Source organism: Tamandua tetradactyla, chromosome 11 (assembly GCF_023851605.1).
Source record: "Tamandua tetradactyla isolate mTamTet1 chromosome 11, mTamTet1.pri, whole genome shotgun sequence".
NCBI lineage: Eukaryota > Metazoa > Chordata > Mammalia > Pilosa > Myrmecophagidae > Tamandua > Tamandua tetradactyla.
This window is the reverse complement of record NC_135337.1, coordinates 472,724-498,601: the sequence shown is the minus strand read 5'-3', so window position 1 is coordinate 498,601 and position 25,878 is coordinate 472,724. Positions and strand designations below refer to the sequence as shown.

General features: G+C 38.6%; 1 protein-coding gene and 1 pseudogene across 1 annotated transcript in view; one reads left to right on the top strand and one right to left on the bottom strand.

Moving 5' to 3' along the window:
- LOC143649771 (uncharacterized) overlaps positions 1 to 25,878 on the top strand; it is a 48,877-nt gene that overhangs the window by 19,586 nt on the left and 3,413 nt on the right. The gene's annotated exons all lie outside the window — the stretch shown is intronic.
- LOC143649764 (transmembrane 7 superfamily member 3 pseudogene) lies at positions 15,711 to 24,550 on the bottom strand (annotated as a pseudogene).

Below are 25,878 nucleotides of genomic sequence, written 5' to 3'. Positions count from 1 at the left end.
CCAGGGCAACCTCACTCACTCTATGAGTATGGGTGGTTCACCTCTCCTGGCTTGAGATTTCCTGGCTCCAGCCAGACCTTAACTACCATGGTTCTGTCATTGAAGTCATTTTTTCCCCTTCAATATATTCCTTTTTTGTCCCTCTGTGCTGGTTTGAAAGGAAGTATGCCCCCTAGAAAAGCCATGTTTTAATCAAAATCCCATTTCATAAAGGTAGAATAATCCCTATTCAATACTGTATGTTTGAAACTATAATCAGATATCTCTCTGGATGATGTGATTTAGCCAAGAGTGGTTGTTAAACTGGATTAGGTGATGACATGTCTTCACCCATTTGGGTGGGTCTCTTGATTGGTTTATTGGAGTCCTATAAAAGAGGAAATGTTTTGGAGATTGAGATTCAGAGACATAGAAAATACTGCAGCACTACGAAGCAGCGAGTTTGCCAGCCAGCACCTTTGGAGATGAAGAAAGAAAACGCCTCCCAGGGAGCTTCATGAAACCAGAAGCCAAGAGAGAAAGCTAGCAGATGATGCCGTGTTCACCACATGCCCTTCCAGCTGAGAGAGAAGCCCTGACTGTGTTCACCATGTGCCTTTTCACTTGAGAGAGAAACCCTGAACTCCATTGGCCTTCCTGAACCAAGGTATCTTTCCCTGGATGGATGCCTTTGATTGGACATTTCTATAGGCTTGTTTTAATTGGGACATTTTCTCAGCCTTAGAACTGTAAACTAGCAACTTATTAAATTCCCCTTGTTAACAGCCAGTCCATTTCTGGTATGTTGCATTCTGGCAGCTAGCAAACTAGAGCACCCTCTTAGTCCAGAATGTCAGTGGTTCTGTTTATACAGATCCTGCAGTGCTCTTTTTGGTTTTCTATGCAGTAACAGGGATCATAACCATCAGACAATAGGACTTTCCACAAGACATTTCTGGATAACTCCTTCTCCAATCCTTGCATATCCTGTAATGACTGACTGCTTCCATGCTTGGATAAATCCTCACATGGGGCCCTATACACTGGGGTCTCACTTTCTGGAACTCCAGAATTTTCCTGACCAATTTCTGTTTTCCTGTACCCAAGAGTCCAATACCCAATTTAACTCTTTCCTGTCCCATTTTACTTTAATCTGCAAGGAGCAGCCAGATACATTTTCCACATTTAGTTTGGAAATTCCTTCAGTAAAGTATCCCAGCATGTGGCTTTTAAATTCTGCCTTCCATTCAAAACAAGTAGTCAATTTTGCCAAATTCTTTGCCACTTTAGAACAAGGATCACCTTCCTTCCAGTTTGCAATAACACATGCATCATTTCTGTCTAAAAACTCATTGGAAGTATCTTTAGAGTCCATATATCTACCAACAGTCTCTTCAAAGCATTTAGGCCTTCTCTATCAAGGTCCTCACAACTCTTCCAGAATTTTCCCCTTACTCATTTAAAAAGTTGTTCCAACATGTTTGGTATTTGCAAACCGCTGCACCCCACTTCTCTAGTACCAAAGTCTGTATTGGTTTGGTAAATGCTGCTGGGATTCAATATACCAGAAATGGAATGGCCTTTAAAAAAGGAATTTATTAAGTTGCAAGTTCACAGCGTTAAGGTCATAAAAATGTCCAAACTAAGACGTCCAGAGAAAGATACTTTGACTCAAGAGAGGCCAGTGGATCCAGAACATCTCCATCAGCTGGAAAAGCACATGGCTCACATCTGCTGGAGTCTTTGGTTTCTGGTATTAAACAGCTTCCCCTTGGGCATTTACTTTCTGCATCTCCAAACGTCTGGATTTCATATTGGTTCTGTCAGTGGTTGGCTCTGAAGCTTTATCTAAACTGGTTCCCTTTTAAAGAACTCTCCAGTAAGCAACCCCACCTTGAATGGGTAGAGACACATCTCCATGGAAACCACCTAATCAAAAGGTCTCACCCACAGTTGGACCAGTCACATCTCCATGGAAACTACTTAATCAAAATGATCCCACCCAATAATATTGAGTTAGGATTTAAAAACATGGCTTTTCTGGGGTACACAATAGTTTCAAACTGGCGCGCTCCCTAATCAAAAGACATAGATTAGCAGAATGAATTTAAAAACAAGACACATCTTTTATGCTATCTACAAGAGACTCACTTTATTCCCAAGGACAAAAATAGATCAAAAGTGAAAGGTTGGAAAAGATATTTCACCAAGCAGCAACCAGAAATGAGCAGTGGTAATTGAACTAATATCTGACAAATTAGATTTCAAATGTGAAACAGTTAAGAGACAAAAAAACACACTATGTATCAATGAAAGGAACAATCCATCAAGAAGACATAACAATCCTAACTATTTTTGCCCTGAGCCAAAATGCCCCAAAATACATGAGGAGAACAATGACAACACTGAAGGAAAAAGTCTACAACCGTTGGAGACTTCATTTCACCACTCTTATCTGGATAGAATATCTAGAGAGAGGATCAATAAGGAAAAAGATTTTGAAAAATACAATAAATGAACTAGACTTAAACATCTACAAAACATTACACAACAGCAGGATACATATTTTTCTTAAGTACTCATGGATCATTCTCAAGGAGAGACCATATGTTGGGTCACAAAGCAAGTCTCAATAAATTTAAAAAGATTGAAATGATACAAAACAGGTTCTTGGATCATCATGGAATGAAGTTGGAGGTCAATAACAGGTAGAGGGCCAGAAAATTCACAATTATATGAAAGCTAAACAGGCACTTTTTTTTAATTTTTAATTTTTTAAAAATATGTAACAACATACATGCATGGGCATTCTTACCATATGATCATTCCATTCTTGATATATAATCAGTGCTTCAAAATAGCATCACATAGTTGTGTATTTATCACCATGGTAATCTCTTAGAACATTTGCATCTATTCAGAAAAAGAAATAAAAAGAAAAAACACACATGCATGCCATACCCCTTGCCCCTCCCTCTCATTGACTGCTAATATTTCCTTCTACCCAATATATTTTAGCCTTTGTTTCCCCTATTTTTTCTACACCCCTTTCCACTCCTTTTCATTGATCACTAGCATTTCAATCTACCAAATTTATTTTAACATTTGTTCCCCCTATTATTTATTTATTTTTAATCCATATGTTTTACTAATCTGTCCATATTGTAGATAAAAGGAGCATCAGACAAGGTTTTCACAAGTAGAAAGTCACATTGTGAAACTATCTATATCATTATATAGTTATCTTCAAGAAACATGGCTACTAGAACACAGCTCTACAATTTCAGGCACTTCCCTCTAGCCACTTTAATACACCTTAAACTAAAAAGGCGATATCTATATAATGCATAAGAATAACCTCCAGGATAACCTCTTGACTCTGTTGAAATATCACAGCCATTGACACTTTATTTTGTCTCATTTCTCTCTTCCCCCTTTTGGTCGAGAAAGTTTTCTCAATCCCTTGATGCTGAGTCCCACTCATTCTAGGATTTCTGCCCCATGTTGCCAAGAAGGTTTACTCTCCTGGGAGTTATGTCCCACGTAGAGAGGGAGAGGGCATTGAATTTGCTTGTCGTGTTGCCTGAGAGAGAGAAGCCATATCTGAGCAACAAAAGAGGTTCTCTGGGGGTAATTCTTAAGCCTAATTTTAAGTAAGCTTACCCTATCCTTTGTGGGGTTAAGTTTCATATGAACAAATCCCAAGAGGACTTGACCTTTTGCTTTGGTTGATCCCACTGCTTGTGAGAATATCAAGAATTCTCCACATGGGGAAGTTGAATTTTCACCCTTTCTCTTCATTCCCCCAAGGGGACTTTGCAAATACCTTTCTATTCATTGTTCAGATCACTCTGGGATTTATCGGGGCATCACTCTGGACAAACCTACAAAATCTCATGTCCTACTCAAGTTTCCATGTACTTATGGTGTTCAATTAAACCATCCACATAAGTTATATTAGGAAATGCACTAGTCAAAATATAAATTTTGTACCAAACAAACATTTTTTGCTTTAATCTCACACATAAATTAAAGTTTTAAAATATGAATTACCATCTATTTTCAACCTACAAAATCTCATTCCCTATTCAAGATTACATGTACTTATGCTGTTCAATTAAGCTGTCCATATATTAGGAAATGCGCTAGTCAAAATATAAATTTTGTACCAAGTAAACATTTTTTGCTTTAGTTTTACACATAAGTTAAAGTTTTAAGATATGAATTACCATCTAGTTTCAGCACCCTGCAATATTAACATTCCTTTGTTCTTCCTCATGCAAAAACATTTTTAAATTCGTACATTTAGTCACTATCATTGTACACTCTAGGAATTCCTAGATTATACCATCTCAGTCTTTATCGTCTATCTTTCCTTCTGATTTCATTTGTGCCCCAGCCCTCCTCCCTCTATCATTCTCACATTCAGCTTCATTCATTGTACTAACATTATTGTAGTACACTTAGGTAGTATTGTGCTACCCAATTCTGAATTTTTACCATCAGTCTTGTTGCACAATCTGTATTCCTTCAGCTCTAATTACCCAATATCTACCCTATTTCTGTCTCCTGATGGTCTCTGTTCTTAACTGAAATTCTCCAAGTTCATTCACTAATGTTAGTTCATGTCAGTTAGACTATACAGAATTTGTTCTTTTGTTTCTGGCTAATCTCACTCAGCATAATGTCCTCAAGGTTCATCCATGTTGTTACATCATAACTTTATTCTGTTTTACAGCAGCATAATATTCCATCATATTATATATCACAGCTTGTAAACAAGACGAATGTAGCCACTTGTCTGTTGATAGACATTTTGGCTGTTTCCATCTCTTGACAATTGTAAGTAACGCTGCTATGAACATTGGTGTGTAAATGTCCAGAACAGACACTTCTTACCAACCAGTGAGTTAAGGAAGAAAGTGCAAGAGGAAATCAGCAAGTATCTTGAGGCAAATGAAAATGAAAGCACAATATATCAAAACTTATGGGATGCAGGAAAGGTAGTGCTCAGAGGGAAATTTATTGCCCTAAATGCCTATATTAAAAAAGAAGAGGGCAACGCAATGGTGGCTCAGTGTCAGAATTCTTGTCTGCCATGCCGGAGACCAGGTTCGATTCCTGGAGCCTGCCCATGCAAAAGAAGAAGAAGAAGGGGGGAAGGGGAGGGGGAGAGGAAGCAAAAAATCAAGGAATTAACAGTTCACTTGGAAGAACTAGAGAACTAATCCCCAAAGCAAAGAGAAGGAATGAAATAATGAAGATTACAGCAGAAATAAATGAACTAGAAGATATGAAAACAACAGAGAATATCAACAAAACCAGACCTTGGTTCTTTGAGAAAATCAACAAAATCAGTGGACCCTTAGCTAGGCTGACAAAAAAAGAGATAGGATGCAAATAAATAGAATCAGAAATGGGAAAGGGGACATAACCAATGACCCTAGAGAATAAAGGAGGTAATGAGAGGATACTGTGAGCAACTATATGCTAATAAACTAGATAAGGTAGGTGAAATGAACAACTTCCCAGAAAAGCATGAACAACCAACATTGACTAGAGAAGAAATAGACTACTTCAACAAACCAATTACAAGTAAAGAGATTGAATCAGTCATCAAGAGGCTCCCCCAAAAGAAAAATCCAGGACCAGATGGCTTCACATGTGAATTCTACCAAACATTCAAGAAAGAATTAGTACTAATCCTACTCAAACTCTTAGAGGAGGGAAATCTATCTAACTCATTCTGTGTAGTCAACATCATCCTAATACTGAAACCAGACAAAGATACTACAAGAAAAGAGAATTACTGACCAGTCTCTTCAATGAAATCCTCAACAAAATCCTTGCAAATCTAACTTCATGGAATCTGAGTGCCAATCAATAGTAAATAATAAGTTCAATAAAACAACATCCCAATAATTAGATGAGTATGATTATTAGTGCTCTAGTATGACCTTAAAAGATTGGCCAATAATCTTTTTGCATTATCTTAAAACTTTGGATAATTTTTCTTAACATCAAGAGTTACCAAAATCTCAGAGATTCTGATGTAAGATTCTGGAGTGATGCAGTAATCTGAATTTTAAACAGGCATTCTAGGTGATTCTGATGCAAATGGTTTCTATTCTTTGAGAGAGACTGTACATAGTAGCTAGAGCTATATTTGGGATTACTGATTTCTCTCTAGTTCAGAGGCCTTTTTAATACTAAGAAATGGAAAAGTTGATGGGTTTCTTAACTGAGTAAAGACCAGTGGTCTCCGTTTAACCCATTAGGTTGTCTCATGACTTCTTTGAAGCTCATATTCCATATCTAAGTACTAAGTCTCTTACCTTAAAGGAAACAAAACAATTTATCAAGGAGACTAAGCACATTCCAGAGACAGGCACTTCCAAGTACAGCTGATTTCAGTTGCTTTCTTCTTTAAAAAATAAAAAAGGTGAAAGTTATTCATTCACCTTCAGATAAATGACCAAATAACCAACTCTGAAAGTACGAGGCCATTCCTTAGTTCATGTATTAAATAAACACCAGTGCTTAATCATGCCTGGCATAAAGCAAGTGCTTAATGAATGTTACTAACTATACCTATAAAATATTCTGAATCATTAATTCATTAATTCCACCCACATTGAGTATTTTATGCCAGGTGTGCTGCCAGGTATTTTTTTTTTAACACTTACCTTCTAATGTAGTTATTTAATTATTAAGTACATATTGAGGGGTTGCAAAGGTAGTTCAGTGGTAGAATTCTCACCTGCCACATGAGAGACCTGGATTTGATTCCTGACCCATGAACTTCCCCTAAAAACAAACAAAAACAGCAAGGAAACAAAAATTCAACAAATGGTACCACAATAACAGGATACTCACATGGAAAAAGAATGAAATGTGACTCTTGACATACAGCATACAAAAAAAATTATTGACATATTGTATGCCAAGTGCTTTGTAAGATGTAAGATGAAAAAATTTTTCTTTTTGTTTACTAATGTTGACAGAATGCAATATACCAGAAATGGTTTGGCCTTTACAAAAGGGATTTATTAGGTTACAAATTTACAATACTAAGGCCATGAAAATATCCAGATTAAGGCACCAAAAAGAGATACCTTCTCCCAAGAAAGTCTGATTCCAAAGTTTCTCTGTCACATAAGAAGGTACATGGTAATGTCTGCTGTTCTTCTGTTCGGGCTTCTAGGTTCAAAAGGCTCTCTCAACTCCTTCTGTATTTCCAGACATCTGTTTCTGTGTCAGCCCTCCAAGCATCTAAACTCTTTGCTTTCTGTGTCAACTCTTTTAAGGACTGCATTAAACTAATTAAGATGCACTTTGTATGGGTAGAGGCACATCTCCATCTAATCAAATGGTCACACCTACTATCTAGTTTGCTGGCTGCTGGAATGCAATATATGAGAAACAGAATGGCTTTTAAAAAGAGGAATTTAGTAAGTTGCCAGTTTACAGTTCTAAGGCCGAGAAAATGTCCCAATTAAATCAAGTCTATAGAAATGTCCAATCAAAGGCATCCAGGGAACGATACATTGGTTCAAGAAGGCCAATGAAGTTCGAGGTTTCTCTCTCATGTGAAAAGGCACATGATGAACACAGAGTTTCTCTCTCATCTAGAAAGGCACCTGATGAACACAAGGTTCCTCCCTCATCTGGAAGGCACATGGTGAACATGGCCTCATCTGCTAGCTTCTTCTCCTAGCTTCTTGCTTCATGAAGCTCCCCGGGAGGTATTTTCCTTTTTGATCTCCAAAGGTCGCAGGCTGGTGGACTCTGCTTCTCGTGGCTATGTCGTTCTGCTCTGCTTTCTCTGAATCTCCTATTTTCCAAAATGTTTCCTCTTTTAAAGGACCCTAGAAACTAATCAAGACCCACCCAAATGGGTGGAGACATGCTGTCACCTAATCCAGTTTAACAACCACTCTTGATTAAATCACATCTCCAGGGAGATTATCTGATTACAGTTTCAAACATACAGTATTGAATAGGAATTATTCTACCTTTATGAAGTGGCATTTAGATTAAAACATGGCTTTTCTAGGGGACATACATCCTTTCAAACCAGCACACCTACAATTGGGTGGGTCACATTTCCATGGAAACAACCTAATCAAAAGATCACAACCTATTGGTCTTCCCCCCCAAATTGGATTAAGATTAAAAGAACATGTTTTTTTCTGAAAACATAACAGTTTCAAACCAGTGCAGAGGTGATCCTTATGCTCAAGAAGTTTAGAGTCTATTTGGAGAAGACAAATGAAAGAATCTACAACTATGGTGGGGTATTGGTTTGAAAGTGTTTTGTACCCCCAGAAAAGCCATGTACTTCTAATTCAATTTAGGGGGGGCAGACCTATTGCCGAGTATACACATGCGTCTATGGAGATGTGACCCACCTAGTTGTGGGTGGGACCTTTTAATTACATGGAGCTGTGACCCCATCCATTCAAGGTGGGTTTTAATTAAAAGAGCAGAAACAGACATTTGGGGATGCACACAGAAAATGCACCAGGAGACACCGGAAGTACCCACAGAACCTAAGAAAGGACTTTGAACCCAGAAGCCCGGAAAGAAGGACACAGATGTTGCCATGTGCCATCCTTTGTGACAGAGATATTCTGGACATGATTGACTTTTCTTTTTTCAAAATAGGTATTTATTATAAAAAAATTATGGAAACTGGATTTTTATTATACACAATTTAGGATCATGAAAAATTCTTTAAAATGTGCATCTTCCCTTCAAAATAGCATTCTTCTTTTACAGTCATAGAAGGCAGTGCATTTTTTTATTTTTTAATTTTTTGATACACCAACATACAAGCACATACATTCTTAACATACAAGTATTCCATATATGGTGTATAATCAATGGCTCACAATATCATCACATAGTCGTATATTCATCACCATGATCATTTTTTGAGAACATTTGCATCACTCCAGAAAAAGAAATAAAAAGAAGAAAGAAAAACTCATACATACCATAACCCTTACCCCTCTCTCTCATTGACCATTAGTATTTCCATCTATCCAATATATATATATTTTAATTTTAACATTTATTTCCCCTATTATTTATTTATTTTTTAATACATATGTTTTACTCATCTGTCTATACCATAGATAAAAGGAGCATCAGACACAAGGTTTTCACAATCACACAATCACCTTTGGAATGCTATATCATTGCACAATCATCTTCAAAAAACATGGCTACTGGTACACAGCTCTAGAGTTTCTGGCACCTCCCTCTAGCCTAATACACCTTAATCTAAAAAGGAGATATCTATATAAAGCATAAGAATAACCTCCAGGATAACCTCTTGACTAAGTTTGAAGTCTCTCAGCCACTGACACTGTATTTTGCCTCATTTCCCTTTTTCTCCTTTTGGTCAAGAACGCTTTCTCAATTCCTTGATGCTGAGTCCCAGCTCATTCTAGGATTTCTGTCCCACATTGCCAGGGAGGTTTTCACCCCTCGGAGTCATGGCCCACGTAGAGAGAGGGGGAGGGTGGTGAGTTTGCTTGCCATGTTGGCTGAAAGAGAGATAGGCCACATCTGAGCAACAAAAGAGGTTCTCTGGGGGTGATAGTTAAGCTAAGTTAAATTTTTCCCCTTTCTTGCCATTCCCCCAAAGGAATTTTGCAAATACTTCTTTATTCACTGTTCCAGTCATTCTGGGATTTATCAGGGCATCACACTGAACAAACCTACAAAATCTCATTCCCTATTCAAGGTTCCATGTACTATATTTACTATATTTGACTATACTTAGCTTCCTGAGGAAACATCAAAATGGCCTTCTGCAGTGGTTGTACCATTTTACATTCCCACCAACAGTAGATAAGTGTGCCTCTTTCTCCACATCCTCTCCAGCACTTGTTGCTTTCTGTTTTATTGATAATGGCCATTCCGGTGAGTGTGAGATGATAGCTCATTGTGATTTTAATCTGCATTTCCCTTATAGCCAGGGAAGTTGAATATCTTTTCATATGCCTTTTAGCCATTTCTATTTCCTATTCTGAGAAGTGTCTGTTCATGTCTTTTGCCCATTTTGTAATTGGGTTGTTTGTCTTTTTGTTGTTGAGTTGAACAACCTCTTTATATATTCTGGATAGTAGACCCTTATCTGATACATCGTTTCCAAATATTTACTCCCATTGTGTAGGCTGTCTTTTTACTTTCTTTACAAAGTTCTTTGATACACAAAAGTGTTTAATTTTGAGGATTTCCATTTATCTATTTCTTTCTTCAGTGCTCATGCTTTGGGTGTAAGATCTAGGAAACTGCTCCTATTATAAGATTCACAAGATATTTCCCTATATTTTCTTCTAAAAGTTTTATAGTCTTAGATATAATGTTTATGTCTTTGATGCATTTTGAGTTAATTTTTATATAGGGTGTGAGATATGGATCCTCTTTCATTCTTTTGCATATGGATATCCAGTTCTCCAAGCACCATTTATTGAAGAGACTGTTCTGTCCCAGGTGAGTTGGCTTGACTGCCTTATCAAAGATCAATTGTCCATGGATGAGAGGGCCTATATCTGAACACTCTATTTGATTCCATTGGTCAGTATACCTTTCTTTATGCCAGTACCTTAGTGTTTTGACTACTGTAGCTTCATAATATGCCTTAAAGTCGTGTAGTATGAGACCTCCAACTTCATTTTTCTTTCTCAGGATATTTTTAGCTATTCAGGGCACCCTGCCCTTCCAGATAAATTTGATAATTGTTTTTCTATTTCTGAAAAGTAAGTTTTTGGGATTTTAATTGGTATTGCATTGAATCTATAAATCAATTTTGGAAGAATTGACATCTTAACTATATTTAGTCTTCCAATCCATTAACACAGTATGCCCTTCCATTTATTTATGTCTTTTGTGATTTCTTTTAGCAATTTCTTGTAGTTTTCTTTGTATAGGTCTTTTGTATCATTAGTTAAATTTATTCCTAAATATTTTATTCTTTTGGTTGCTATTGTGAATGGATTTTTTTCCTTGATTCCCCCCTCAGATTGCACATTACTAGTGTGTAGAAACACTACAGATTTTTGAGTGTTAATCTTGTAACCTGCCACTTTGCTGTACTCATTTATTAGCTCTAGTGATTTTGCTGTGGATTTTTTGGGGTTTTCGATATATAGTTTCATATCATTTGCAAACAGAGTTTTGCTTCTTCCTTTCCAATTTTGATGCCTTGTATTTCTTTTTCTTATCTAATTTCTCTGACTAGAACTTCCAATGCAGTGTTGAATAACAATGGTGACAGTGGACATCTGGTTCCTGATCTTAGGGAGAAAGCTTTCAGTTTTTCCCCATTGAAGATGATGCTAGCTGTGGGTTTTTCATATATTCCCTTTATCATGTTGAGGAAGTTCTCTTCTATTCTATTTCTTTGAAGTGTTTTCATCAAGAAAGGATGCTGAATTTTGTCAAATGCCTTTTCTGCATCTATGGAGATGATCATTTGGTTTTTCTGCTTTGACTTTTTGATATGGTATATTACATTAATTGATTTTCTTATGTTGAAACATCCTTGCATACCTGGGATGAATCCTACTTGGTCATGGTGTATAATTCTTTTAATTGCTACTGGACTCGATTTGCAAGACTTTTGTTGAGGAATTTTGCATCTATATTCATTAGAGAGATTGGTCTGTAATTTTCTTTTCTTGTAGTATCTTTGTCTGGCTTTGGTATGAGGGTGATGTTGGTTTCATAGAATGAGTTAGGTAGTCTTTCCTCCTCTCCAATTTTTTTGAAGAGTTTGAGCAGGATTGGTACTAATTCTTCCTTGAATGTTTGGTAGAATTCACATGTGAATCCATCTGGTCCTGGACTTTTCTTTTCTGGGAACTTTTTAATGACTAGTTCAATTTCTTTACTTGTGATTGGTTTGTTGAGGTCGTCTATTTCTTCTTGAGTCAATATGGATTGTTCATACCTTTTTAGGAAGTTGTCCATTTCATCTACGTTGTCTAGTTTATTAGCTTAAAGTTGTTTATAGTATCTTCTTATTACCTCCTTTATTTCTGCAGGGTCAGTAGTTATGTCTCCTCTTCCATATCTGATTTTATTTCTTTGCATCCTCTCTCTTCTTTTTTTCAACCTTGCTAAGGGTCCATCAATCTTATTGATTTACTCATAGAACCAACTTCTGGTTTTGTTGATTTTCTCAATTGTCTTCATGTTCTCAATTTCATTTATTTCTGCTCTAATCTTCATTATTTCTTTCCTTTTGTTTCTTTGGGGTTAGTTTGCTGTCCTTTCTCTAGTTCTTCCAAGTGAACAGTTAATTCCTCAATTTTTATGCTTTCTTCTTTTTTGATGTACGCATTTAGGGCAATAAATTTCCCTCTTAGCACTGCCTTTGCTGCATTTCATAATTTTTGATATGTTGTGTTTCCATTTTCATTTGCTTTGAAATATTTACAGATTTCTCTTATAATTTCTTCCTTGACCCACTGGTTGTCTAAGAGTGTGTTGTTGAGCCTCTATATATTTGTGAATTTTCTGGCCCTCTGCCTATGATTGATTTCCAACTTCATTCCTTTATGATCCAATAAGATGTTTTGTATGATTTCAATCTTTTAAATTTATTGAGACTTGGTTTGTGACCCAGCATATGGCCTATCATTGAGAATAATCTGTGAGCACTTAAGGAAAAGCTGCATCTTGCTGTTGTGGGATGTAATGTTCTATAAATGTCTGTTAAGTCTAGTTCATTTATTGAATTATTCAAATTCTCTGTTTCTTTAGTGATCTCTGTCTAGATGTTCTGTCCATTGATAGGAGCAGGGAATTGGAGTCTCCAACTATTATGGTAGATGTGTCTATTTCTCTTTTCAGTGTTTACCTCATGTATTTTGGAGCACTTTGGCTCAGTGCATAAATATTTATGATTGTTATGTCTTCTTGTTGAATTGTTCCTTTTATTAATATATAGTGTCCTTCTTTTTCTCTTTTAATTGTTTTGCATTTGAAGTCTAATTTGTTGGATATTTTCTGATTGTTGTTTGAATGAAATGCATTTTCTTAACCTTTCACTTTCAACCTATGTTTATCCTTGGTTCTAAAATGCATCTCCTGTAGACAGCATAGAGATGGGTCCTGTTTTTTAATCCATTCTGCCAGTCTATGTCTTTTGATCAGGGGAGTTTAATCCATTAACATTTAGTGTTATTACTGTAAGGACAGTACTCTCTTCTGCTATTTTGCGTTTTGAATTTTACACATCATATCTAATTTTTCTTCTTTTTACCTTTACTGTAGTCTTCATTTCTACACTTTTCTCCATACCTCTCTCTCTTGTCTTTTTGCATTTGTCTCCAATGTCCCCTTTAGTACTTCTTGCAGAGTAGGTCTCTTGGTCACAAATTCTCTCAGTGACTTTTTGTCTGAAAATGTTTTAATTTCCCCCTAATTTTTGAAGGCCAACTTTGCTGGATATAGAATTCTTGGTTGGCAGTTTTTCTCTTTTAGTATCTTAAATATATCATTTTAAAAAATCAGTTTTTTTTTTCTTTTTCTGTCAGCCCTGCTCCCTCTGCACCGGGGCAAAACCCAGCAAGTTCAGCTTTTACTTGAGGTTCAGCTGAGCTGGGGGGGGGGGGGGGCGTGGGTGTCTATCTTTAGTAGTCAGAATTTTTGAATTAATTCCGCAATTGGAGGTTGGTTGAGCTCAGCCCCTTGCTCTTAGTAAAATCTCTTTCCTTTCCCCTCTGGGAACCAGCATGTGGGGAAGGAGCACTGGCCTCCATGGCTTGGGGGCTAACCATTGTGGGTGGGATCACAGCTGGTCCAGCTTGTCCAGACTGGTGTATGTTGTGTGTCTGGTCACTGATGTGGCCCCTGTACTGTTCCTAGCTATTTACTAGATGCTCTGAAGGATGAATTAAATTCCACACCTTACTAAGCTACCATCTTGGACCTCCTCTTGGCAGTACATTTTGATGGTACATAAAATAACTCACAAACATCCCATATAGCTCTGTTAGAATGTACAAAGATATGGTAAAAGCCAGAGTACCTATGTTGGAGTGGCTGTGTAAGAAGCTATTGGAGATGCTAGGGTTACTAAAAAATGTTAAAGTTGCAAAGAGGAAGCAGGTACCTGGCTAGAACTGTGGAACAAAGGGAACCAAGTGCCCAGGATTCAAAATTAATGAGATTTACATAAATTATACAAATTTTGAATCTATACTTAGGCTAACATCCTGCACTTGTGGTTAACTAAGTCCTGCTTCTTTGCTTAAGAGCACAGGCTCAGTAGCCCCCAAAATGTCCATAATGTGACCCCTGTTTTATTAGCAAAGTAAAAGATAAAGCTAGAGATGAAGATTTTCCATCAGTTTTGAGCATGCAATGTTATGAAATAGTATGTAGTTAACATAGGATTCTATGATTCTAAGAACATATTCATTAATTAATAGTCAACAGATAATTGTAGATGTAAGTAATGCTAACTTTATGCAAAACACTTGACTCCAAGATATAAGCCAAGAAAGGGCTAATCAGGGGATTCTGACATCTGAATAGGGCTGGACATTTGCCTCTGCAGATGCAAATAAACGTTTTGAATCTCCTACTTATGTTGTGGTTCTTCTAACCTAGAGCAGTCACTGTTGGCTTTCCTAAGATGCTGTTGGTTTTCCAACCTAACACCTACAGTGAACTAAGAAGGGCATTCTTAATTCATTCTTTTTGAAGTTGTGCAAATGGTAAGGACTACAGAATAGAGAGCAAATGTACACAATATGTATAATTTTTCAAAGCAAAAATGATCAATTATGTATTGTTTCATTTTGTTGCAACCTTCCCAAAATATTTGTTAAAGTAAAAGTTGATGATTTTTCAGTAACCTGAAACTTAAAATCTGTTGTACCTTGAAAAAAATCCTAAAAATCAGCCTCAGTTAAACAGTGGTTAACTCACATATGTGTATGCAACTACCACAATCAACCTCAATGTCATTCAGGCATGACCTACTCAAATTCAAGGTAGAACTAGGATATAGGCTGTGACAATTAAGAAAAAAGGCTGCAGATAACAAGTATATAGCCTAGGGTGTCCAGCTGCTTTCTGGGGGTGGAGAAAAGGAGCTCAAAACTGAGGGCACTCTCCTCACAGAATCCAAGATCTTGATTGAAGACAGATCCATTTAATAGACTGCCTCCTTTCTACTTCCTCCATATCACTTTAAGCCACAGCTGGTACAATGGCGTCAGACAGAAGATAAATTATTAAAAATGGTATTTTACACTATTGCTAAAAACAGCCAATTTAGCACATAAAGATGAAATATAACACTTAAAACTGCCTCCTCCCCAAGTTTGAACAGAATCCAGTGAGAAAAGTGGTCAAGGATGTGGTAAAAAAAAAAATATATATATATATATATATATATATATATATATCAGCATTCTGCAAGAGAATCATGTTGTTATTTTTAATGATTTTTTTAAAAAATCTATTTAAAAGATTAATTTATCATATTAATTAGATTATCAATAGAATTAATTGATCAAAAGATAATTTCTCCTCTGAAATAAGGAAATACTTCCCTACCATTAACTTCTTGGTCATCTCTCTCTCTCTCTCTCTCTTTCTCTCTCTCTCTTTCACACACACAGATACATACACACATAATTTTTCTGGCATGCCCTTATCATATAGCAATAGAGACCATAACACAGATGAGTATGCCTGTGCTTTCATTAGACTATTACCAGAGATTACTGAAACAGTATGGGCATAACCACCACAGCTGATATGGTGCTCAGATTGTACTCCAAGATCACACTGACTAAGGCCTTTATCATCTGCAGAAACAAGGGTGTTCTGTCTTCAGCTGGTTGTTTTTTCTGGAAGAACACTCTGATCTGGGTTAATTAGCTATGGGCTTCTCTCTCAATGGAGGGGTGTGGTAGCTATAGTCCAGGATGTTTGTTACTCTGCGCTCTCTCTCTTGTTTCCATAGTACGTGTGAGGAAAGAAACATGGTCAAACTCTTTCTCTTCGAACCCTTAATGAAATTCCATTTATAGTCAGCATCCCTCATACTGCTAGGATAATAAAGTTATTCTTAGGCAGTCCACGGTAACTACTGGAATGATAATAGCTATACAATTGAAAGTCACCCAAAGCTCACCATCATCATAAAAATCTTCAGGTTTCCCAACAGAGTGAAGAAAGCCATTGATGAGATAAGGACTCCAGGACTAGTCCCATACTCAGCATGCAAAGTGTGAGGAGTCCAAATTGCTAGCAAATGGCTAACAAGAAAATTTCACTAATGTTTCCAGCAATGGCTGTTAGAATCAGATGAACATCATACTTAATAGATGTCAGTCTTGTAATCAGTATAGAAGAGAAGAATCCCATGAAGATAAAGCCTATGAAGAATAATTCTGTTTTCCAGAATCTGTCTAAAGAAACAAGTGAAGAGACCAAGGAGGGCAAAAAATGTGAACACTTTGGTAGCTACTCTTCAAGGGGGAAAACAGTTGTCCTCCATTGCTTCAAGGCTGCAAGCACATGTGTGAGCAGGAACATAACCAGCAGATGTATCTAGTAATGGGTTACAAACAATGACATTACAAATTATACCTTGTTCCTGCTGGGGGGAGAAGTTAATGCTTGTCTAATCATTAGCTGTTAGAGTAAATACCTGGATGACACTGACTTTCACCTGAGACACCTCAGCCATCCTCTGCAGATGCTTCAGCAAGACCTTCTCAGTGAGGTCATTCTGTGGTAGAAAATACTGATAGGCATCGTATTGCAACCTCCACCTAGAGTACTGGTCTGTCCCAACGTCACATGGTGGGAGGCCTTTGCCTCTCACATAGTCCAGGTTTACTGGGGCAAATTTGATCAACATTTCAAAGAAATTATACTCCAGATAAATGTTGGGATCAATATCTAAATCAAACTCCAAATTACAGCCTCCAGGAAGTGTATCTCTTTTTGAGTAAGAGAGTGAAACAGTCATGGTTTGAACTGGTTCAGCATCTAAAGCCTTCAAGTACCAAGTACCATACTCTGCTCTGGTCTAAGAAAACCAGACCTTTGTCAGTGCCTGTTCTTGAGTTACTGGGAAGGAGATCCTTCACTGGAGTTCCTGATGGTCTTGGCTGCCATTCCCCATTTCTATGCCAGCACTGCAAGTACCAACAGCCAAAGGGATTCCATAGCAGCCCAGGCCTAGCCAAGCAAATGACAAGGTTGGGGAGGGGATGTGAGTGGGAACTCCAGAAGAGGGGACCCACAGCCTTGCCTACACTCCCCTGGGGTGCTCATGACTGATGCCAATGCCTACTAGGTGCACATTCCAGACATCTGCCAGCCCAACAGTCAGTGGACCATGGCCCAGAGATCTGCCTTTCTTGAGAAAAGTATCCTCTTGTTGATGCCTTAATTTGGACATATTCATGGCCTTAGAGCTGTAAACTTGTAACTTAATAAATTCTCTTCGTAAAAGCCGATCCATTTCTGATATATTGCATTCCAGTATCTTTAGCAAACCAAAACAGCTGGTGTGGGTTAAATGATAAGAGATATGGTCTGGATGCTATGAAGGCAGAGAGATGAACCATCTTCACCAAGGTCAGGGATCAGGAAAGGCTTCCCTGAGTAGGTAACACCTGGACTGCTTTTTAAAGGGCAAGTGGGTGTTAACTAGATGAAGGTGTAGAAAATCCTTCTAGGTAGAGAAAACAAGAAGTGTTGAGCAATGAGGTATGGAAGACGCCAATTAGACTAAGAGAAGTAGATGTAGCCTACAATGGTTAGAATGAGGGTATGTGGGCATATAGGATGGAAAAAAGATATCCATGGAAGAGGAGGACAGAAAAAATGGTAGAAGCCATTCAAGAAAATTCTCAAATGCTAATCTAAGTGCTAGAACATTAGCCTAAAGCTCCAAGGAGCCACTGAATGATTTTAAGGAGATGGGTATTTCAAAAGAGGTCTCTGGTAGTATGGAGGAAAGTCTGGAGATGGACGTGAATGAGGCAGTTGGAATCAATGTGGGAGGGACCACTTAAAAATACAGTTATAAAAAGTAGAATTAAACACTGGATGTGGTAGATGAATGAGAGAAGTTAGTCCTTGATGACTTCAAGGTCTGAGACTTGGGAAGCTGGATGGGTTGTGGGGCCCAGGTCCTCCCTCCATATTAATAAGTTACTGGACAAATTTAAAAAATGTTTTTGCATGAGGAAGAATGTAGGAATGTCATTACTGCAGGGTGTTGAAAATAGATAGTAATTAATATTTTAAAAATTTAACTTATGTGTGAGACTAAAACAAAAAAATTTTATTTGGTACAAAATTTATAATTTGACTGGTGCATTTCCTAATATAACTTGGTGGACAGTTTAATTGAACACCATAAGTACATGGAACCTTGAGTAGAGCATGAGATTTTGTAGGTTTGTCAAGAGTGATGCCCCGATAAATCCCAGAGTGATTTGAACAGTGAATAGAAAGGTATTTGCAAAGTCCCCTTGGGGGAATGTGAGAAAGGGGAAAAATTCAACTTCCCCAAGTTGAATTCTTGATATTCTCACAAGCAGTGGGGACAACCAAAGCAATAAGCTGAGCCCTCAATCTTGGGGTTTGTTCATATGAAACTTAACCCCACAAAGGATAGGTCAAGCCTCCTTAAAAGTAGGCCTAAGAGTCACCCCCAAGAGAACCTCTTTTGTTGCTCAGATGTGGCCTCTCTCCAGCCAACACAACAAGCAAACTCACTGCCCTCCCCCTGTCTACGTGGGACATGACTTCCAGGGGTGTGGATCTTCCTGGCAACATGCGACAGAAATCCTAGAATGAGCTGAGACTCAGCATCAAGGGATTGAGAAAACCTTCTCAACCAAAAGGGTGAAGAGTGAAATGAGACAAAATTTAGTGTCAATGGCTGAGAGACTCCAAACAGAGTTGAGAGGTTATCCTGGCGGTTATTCTTACACATTAAATAGGTATCATCTTGTTAGTTAAGATGTAATGGAGAGACTGGAGGGAATTTCCTGAAAATGTAGAGCTGTATTCCAGTAGCCATGTTTCTTGAAGATGGTTGTATAATGATATAGCTTTCACAATGTGACTGTGTGATTGTGAAAACCTAGTGTCTGATGCTCCTTTTATGTACCTTATCAACAGACGAGTAAAACAAATGTAATAAAAATAAATAATAGGGGGAACAAATGTTAAAATATGTTTAGATTGAAATACTAGTGATCAATGAAAGGGAGGGGTAAGGGGTATGGTATGCATGAATTTTTTTCTGTTGTTTTTTTATTTCTTTTTCTGAATTGATGCAAATGTTTTAAGAAATTATCATGATCATGAATATGCAACTGTGTGATGATATTATGAATTACTGATTATATATGTAGAATAGAATGATCATAATAAAAAAAAAAAGACTTCCAGGAAGATGGCAGAATAGGATAGGTTGAATTAACCCCTGCTCCAAAGAACAGCTACAGAAGGGACAGAAAAAAGACCAGGACGGTGATTCCAGGGTGTAAGTGACTTGAGTTCTACACTACATAGGGAAGCCCTGGTTGAAAAAGCAGAATTGAGATTCAGAGAACCAGATACCAGCCAACAAGTGCAAACAGCCTCATGCATCCATTTCCAGATGGAGACCTGGAGCCATCAGCAGTGCATGGACAGGGAGATGGGGACAAGGAAATACCAGCATGGAGCCCCTGACCCATACATATACCTGCACCACAACATGTCACTAGACTGTTATGACCCTCCTTATGCCCCATATCCTGCTCCATACCCACCCCACAAATATAAAGCTTCAGATTACTGAAGGAAATCAACATCCAAAGTAACCCTATCAAGGTATTTACATGTCATGAAGAAAACAGAAGATCACTAAACATATAGAAAATGCAGACAGATACAGGCCAGTCTAATGACCTAATTAAAACACCAGAGGAGACAAAGACTTTGGAACAACTAATCAAAGATGTTCATGTAACTTTACTAAATAAAATCAGTGGGATGGCTAATGATATAAAGGAGATCAAGAAGACCCTAGAAGAGGAGTTTGAAAGAATAAAAAGAAAAATAGTAGATATCACAGAAATTAAAGATGCTGTAGACCAAATAAAAAATATACTCGAGACACACAATAGCAGACCTGTAGAGGGAGAAGAAGGAATAGCAAAGTAGAGCACAGAACAACTTAGTCAGGTTGGGATTAATGTAATTCAAAATACAGGAGTAAAAAAGACATTGCCTATATTTTAGAACTTCACCTACTTTTTGAGACCAACGGAGGAAAGTTTTATTATGTCCAGAACCTAGGTTTTCTGTAGCATGTAATCTAACTCAACTTGTCTGGATAGATCATTTAAGTGATCCAGCACATAGAGCCCAGAATAAGAATGAGGGCCTTTAATCCTGTATAGTTTAATGTAATACCTGTGTAAATCCCAGAGTATGTTAAGCAGATAATCAAAAATATTGGCAAAGTCCCTTAGGGGATGGGAGAAGAAATATGGAACTATTAAACTTTACCACTGGGGAAACCTTGGATACTGTGCCAAGCATTAAGGACACCCAAATCAATAGGCCAAGCTCTTGATCTTGAGGCTTGCTCTTCTGAGGCTTATGTATGTAGGGAAGAAGCTTAGCCTACCTATAGATGTGCCTAAGAATCACCTCTGGAGGACCTCTTTTTGCTCAGATGTGGCCTCTCTCCCTTTCCCTCTCCCTCTCCCTCCCCCTCCCCCCCTCCCCTTCCCCTCCCTCTCCCTCTCCCTCTCTCTTTCTCTCTCTCTCTCTCTCTCTCTCTCTCCCCATCTCTGCAGGTGAAACAATTGCCTTTCCCCCTATGTGGGACATGGCATCCAGGGATGAATGTCTCCCTGGTGGCATGGGAGATGACCCCCAGGGATAAGCCTGGCCCTGGCACTATGGGATCAACAACGCCATCCTGACCAAAAGGCTGAAAAAAACTGTAACAAGTAAGATATCAGTGGCTGAGAGAGTTCAAATAGAGTTGAGAGGTTACACTGGAGGTCACTCTTATGCATGCTTCAGCTGGACATCACTACCTATCATAACTTGCCCAACAAAAAACATTCCTGCCAATCCTAAAGAATACCTAAAGTGTTATATAAGATTCTACAAAGGTTCCATGCACTAGGGTAACTCTCCAAAACCTACAACCTCCAGATGGTTTCCCTGGACCAGATAAGTCCTGAAATGCAGAGGGGCCAGCCCTTTCAGAACATCAAGTAGTTCCATTCCCTATCCCATATTATCAACAGCCCCTTCCAACATGAAAAAGTTAGAATGGGCATAGCCCAAGTACTCCCCCAAAGAGTGGGAGAAAAATCAAAGGTGATGGTTGGGTTTAAGAAATGAGTAAGAGTACTGAATCATTATATTGATACTTCTTCTAGCCTCCGATACCTTAGAGCAGCTAGAAATAAAAACTTAAAATTGTAACCCATACCAAACTCTGAAATCTGTTCTACAACTAATTGCTGCAATGTTCTTTGAAATTTATTGCTTTTATGTATATATGTTTTTTAGAGAGGAGGAATGTAACAGAGCAGATAAGATTTAACAAATGAGTATGACTGCTGAATCATTATATTGATATTTCTGTTGTCTCCAGTGCCTTGGAGAAGCTAGAAGAAAAAACAAAAAGCATGGGAATGTAACCCATACCAAACTCTAAAATCTGTTCTAAAATTACTTGCTAAAATGTACTTGGAAATTTATTGCTTTTTTGTATATGTTATATTTCACAATTAAAAAATAAAAAAAAAGAATGTTACTGCACATAGCTACCTACATTGACCAGGAGAGAAATTAAAGTTCATCTGATCTCAGGGTGGTGCTGGTGGAAGAATGCATAGATGGTATCATAAACAAAGCATTAAAACTCCCCTCCATTGATCACTGTTGATAACAAACCTCCAACACCCTGTGTTGGAAGCCTGCTGAAAGTCTGTTTTCACATCCTTGTCATAAATGCTTATAAGCCTTTGCACTGCCTTCACCCCCTTTGCAGAACTCTAACTTCTATTTCCCAACTGGCCACCATCAGGAAGAATTTTCTCCTATTCATAGGTCCCAATAAAATTCATGTGTACCTCCATGCCTGATGTGTCTTTTGGTCTTAGAGCTGCTCTAACCCAAGGCCCCAAAGAGCTGGGTTGAAACAATTGGCGAGCTAGTCAGGAGACCTAACAGCCACCAGCCTTAGCAGGCATGAATCTTGGAAGGAAGACTCCATGGGGGATATCCCAAACTGGTCTCTATCATCATCTAGGCTGTCTTCCTAGATGAATGGGGACCACTGCAAGAGTATGGGTAATGCCTGAGGACTCTGGTGAGGTTGCTGACTGTTTTGCAGCAGATAGCAGGCCAAATAGCAGTGGTCATAGCATGGCCCGTATGAGGAGTCCTGCAAATGGCTACCAGGCTGAACAAGTGGTGAAAGCCACTGCTTGATATTGGAAGAACTAAAAGAAGCCTCAGGCTCAATGTTTTCTTACCTTGAATGTTGGAAATGGGCAATTAATTGCAACAAACTGCAATACCTTGGCTGCCCTGTCAAATTCTTAGATGTTGTAGGGTTGACTAAGACAAAATTATTCCTTCCATAATAATTGATAAGGTACAATGTTTGCCTATGCTGAATATGCCAAAACAACTGATAACTTTCTTGGAGTTGTTGATGATATTGGAAATCTTTTGTTCCTCACTTAACCCAAATGTTAAAACCATTGTATAGGGTGGTGTGACAGCGACTCAGTGGCAGAATTCTTACCTACCATGCTGGAGACATGACAAAAAAAAAAAAGACACAAAAAAACCCTTTGTATATACTGTATTAGTTTGTTAATACTGCTAGAACGCAATATACCAGATATGGAATGGTTTTTAAAAGGGAATTTATTAAGTTACAAGTTTATAGTTCTAAGGCCATAAAAATGCCCAAATTAAAACATCCAGAGAAAGATTCCTTGACTCAAGAAAAGCCAGTGTCTGTCACGTGAGAAGGGACGTGACTGACATCTGCTGGTCCTTGTTCCCAGTTCTGTTGATTCCAGCTTCTGATGCCAGTGGTTTCTTCTGTAAGCATCTGTGGCCCTTCACTTAGCTCCTCTGGGACACATCTCTGGGTTCTGGCTTGCTTAGCATCTCATGGGAAGGCACATGATGATGTCTGCTGGGCTCTGAATCTCCAAACATACGTGTCTAGGCATCTCCGTCAGTTCTGAAGCAACTGTTTCTCCTGGGGCTTCTGCATTTCCAAATGTCTGTGTCTGTGCCTGTATCTCTCTGACAGCACTCCAAACATCTGTCTGTCTTTCTGTGGGCTCTGAGCTCTCTCCAAAATGTTCTCCTTATTAAAGGACTCCAGGTAAACAAATCAAGACACACCTTAAGTGGGTGGAGTCACATCCCCATCTAATCAAAAGGTCACACCCACAACTGGGTGTGTCATATTCTCCATGGAAACAATCCAATCAAAGTTTCCACCCTAAATATCATGTCTGACCCCACAAGATTGGCTAAGGAAGAAAACATTGTTTTTCTGGGGTACATAATTTCAAACCAGCACATATGCTAATTAAAAAAAGGTCATACTTAGTAATGGGACGACCTTTAGCAGGCTGCTTTTGAAAAGCAAAAATGGGTGACAGTGCAAGCACAAGCACTCGGTGACATATATCCAGACTTGTCCTGTAAATTAGATGTTTCCAGCGCTTATATTGGCTATGGGTGGGGTCTGTGGCAGAGGCAACGTTCTAAATGAGTGCCCCTTGGCTTTTGGTCACAAATATGGAAAGGGACAGAGCTAAGATACAGCCCCCTGGAAAAGCAATTGTGTGCTGCATGTAGTGTGCTATTGCAAGTAGAGGGACTGATCCAAAGATGCCGAGTCACCGGGAAAATGGCCATCCCTATTCAGAGACGGCTAACCAAAACAGCTTCTAAGCCACACTCTGGCAGTGCCCAAGTGAGCATGCTGACAAAATGGAAAGCCTACTTCTACAGCACAACATTGTCAATACAACCCTTTGAGTGCAGAAACACATGAGATTCTCAGATGAGTGTACTATATAGAAAATTCAACAGCTAAAGCCACTGTACCTGGAATAGCTGTTGCAGTGCCCACAATAGGAGGCACAGGTATCATTCCTGAATCTGCTTGGTACGCTGATTGGTCTGCAAGTGAGCAGCCTCCCACATGGGCAGCTGTGGCAGCACAATCCAGTACTGACACTTTATGGTGGGAGACTGACATTATGTAAAGAAGTCAATGGACCAGGCTAAGAGCAGTATGTGCATGAACCAGGAAATGCACTAAATATCTGTACCAACAGTGGGGCTGTTTACAAAGGCCTTAGTACTTGGATGGCAACCTGGCAGCAGGAACAATGGACAGTAATAGGTTGCCCCCTCTGTGTATAAGAATTGTAGGAAGAAATCTGAGTTCAAAAGTTCCAGCTGCCAATCATGTGCCGGCAGCCAGTGGACATCACTAGAGTACCTTCATGCTCCCTACATAGACCATACAGGTTACCACCAGATGAGACACATCAGCCAGTCACAAATCCCAGTGACCCAGTAGCAAGTGGCTACATTGGCCCCCTTCCACTCTTGGAGGGGGTGAGGTATGCTTCAGCTGCTGTGGACATGGCTACAGGACTATTAGCTTTCCTGATGGGGAAAGTTAATCAATGGGCCACTTTCCAATGTTTGGAGAAAGTGAGTGGTCTGTATGGAGTGCCCACAAATAGAGAGTGATTGGGTGACCCCTGTCACTGGACAGATATCCCAATCCTGGGCCATGGATCAGGACAACCTGTGAGCCTTCCATCTGTCCTACAATCCCACAGCACTAATCTTATTGAAAGGATGAATGGTTTGTTAAAGGAACAGTTAAAAGATGATGAGGTCCTTGTAACAGTGAACTAAAAAATTCTATCAGACTTAACTCACTTCAATGCAAGGTGGTTTCTGCAGCCCCAACTCCTATTGAATGCTAAGGGAAGGACCCATGAAGGCTCTGAGAAGACAAATTAAAGGGCCAACTGCTTTACAGCCTAAAAGGGGAAATAATAATAATTGGTTGTTGCCTATGCCTTAGATAATAGAAATAGGGGAAAATCAGGTCCTTTAGCCTTAGTGCTGGCCTATGTAGCCACACTGGTTGGGAATCTTAAGCCCATGAGGAATAGGAATCACCCAAAATATTGTAATCTCACACACAAAAAAAGTCTATTAAAAATTTTAGCACCAATCTGGGGCCTCATATTCCCATAGGAACCTTATTTATAACTATATGGACCCTTTTTATGCCTAGACTAAAAATTAATATCAGATTAGAGAACTCTCAAAATTTGCATGGGGAGAATAGCTGGTATTTAAAATCTCCCCATAATGTTCCTCTGCTTGGTACCTTATTATCAACAAATGCAACTCTAGCATGTATATTGTTAAATTGTTAGCAGACAAAAGTGGTGGGTTCTTTTGCCTGATGTACTCATATAACTAATTTCTGAGACACTGGAGTTTCAAAGAGTTACTCTAACTCCTAGTAATTGGGAAATTGTTTAATTCCCTTTCTTGGCCATGGCAGCATCTCTTTGTGGGGTTATTATCTCTGTGTGTGGGGACTCTTAGTGCTCTATTGTCTCTTGTAGGCAGTATCTGCTCTATGGTCAATGTGATTTGCTGCATGGGGGTGGATTATAGAGATCCAGGGCCCAGGCCCTTTTTCCATATTAAGAATAAATTAAGCTACACTGGCTCAAGAAGAAATAGAAGATCTCAACGAACTAATTACAAGTAAAGAGATTCAACCTGTCATCAAAAATCTTC